Source organism: Trachurus trachurus, assembly GCF_905171665.1.
Source record: "Trachurus trachurus genome assembly, chromosome: 20".
NCBI lineage: Eukaryota > Metazoa > Chordata > Actinopteri > Carangiformes > Carangidae > Trachurus > Trachurus trachurus.
The window spans coordinates 13,117,620-13,119,312 of NC_139911.1; positions in this window are offsets into that span (position 1 = coordinate 13,117,620).

The following is a 1,693-nucleotide window of genomic DNA, read 5'->3' on the forward strand; positions in this document are numbered from 1 at the left end:
TCTACGGAGCTGGACTCATTTTTATCTGGGTTCATACAGGTACAGTACGTGTTAAGGCCTGTTTTTTTTTTTTTTATGAATGGCTTTCAGTACAGATTAAATCTGGATTTATAATACTCCATCATGCCACTGCCACCATGCAAGAGGGGAAATGTAAGAACATGCACACAGGTTTACTCCAAAATACAGTGTGCTAGGAAAAACCAAAAAGCAAGTTTCCCATGTATATTGTCTTCCATTGAGAGTACTATAAGGTTTTTGTTTCTTACCTCTTCTAACATTTATTTTTCATTTTAAGTATAGAGTCTGTTTATATGGAATTAATTAAAGTCTTCCATCAAGACATCATTTTGCTGTTTAATGTGCAAAAAAAATGGATACCACCATTTAATGTTCTAATGAGGAACAATTATTAGGCTGTTTATAATAGTTTAAGCTGCTAATGCGATCTAAACCACACTATTACTTTGTTCACACCTCCACACACTGAAAACCAGCTAAATACTGAACATGTTTTAAGATTTTCATCAGTCTGGTGCTCAGTTTGGCAGCTTGCCTGAGTGACTGTTTCCACACTCATGTTGTGGACTCAGCTGAGTCCCAGACATGAAGTGATAAATGAGACCTCCTCCAGGTTGTGATCAATTTTTTCCCCCACCTTGTTATGAGAGTATCGACTTCTCCTCCATACAGTCGGCGGAGCTGTGAGTGATGGCAGTCGGGTCCAGAGGCCCTTACCTGAATTACCAAACGGGAAAGGTGGGCAGTTGCCTTGGGGCTCGTAACTGTCTGGGTGTCTGGATGCTCAAGGTTTTCTGTGTGACAATTAGAAATGAAACTGTTAATTAGAGAATGAATAAATCACTAATGCTATTTTTGATAACTGATTTATTGAAGCCAATTTTTCAAGCAGAGATCCTGAACATTTGCTGGTTTCAGGTCTGAAATGTGAGTTTTTGCTGCTTTTCTTTGTTTCATAAAGTTTTATTTGAAGGCAAGGCTTGTTTGAAGAAACAAGACATTTGAAGGTGTCAACTAAAAAACAGAAAGTGTTAATTGAGAAGGTAACAGATTTATTCATAGAACTGTGAGATGCAGCCTTATATGCTCTACTTTAAAGTATGAATATGAGTCATATTCACTTGTTCAGGTGGATGAAAAAATGATATCAGCTGCCAACTGTGAACCAGGTAGTTTTATATAAGGGTGAGCTCATTGCATTTCAAATTATTGGCTCCTATGTGGTTAAATTCCTTATTCACAAATGTTACAATGTGCATGAACAACAATATTGTTGTTCCAGTGAAGAATCCGGACGTGAAAAAGTTGAGACAGGGTTGATCCGTGGCGCTCAGTTTATTTCCATTGTACAATTTAAGTTCTGCAACATGGGAAATAAATGAACTCCCTGACCTCCGCATCTGTCCGCCCGTCTGACGTCACACTGTTGCAGGAGCGCACGGTGAGAGGAAGCGCACCCGGGTTTGCGCCATATGGCCCGTGCATCCTTCCCAGTCGTCCTGCCCGTGCCAAAATAACCAAAGAAGAGTACAAAGAAATGCGCCCGTCTCGCAACTCCACGTTAAACAGTACCGTGTCCCTTTAAAAACGTCTGACAAAAAAGCCCATATGATCCCCGAGCTCCAATCACCAATTCCTTCTGCAAAAGCAGCCTCTGCATTTTTGTCTGTCT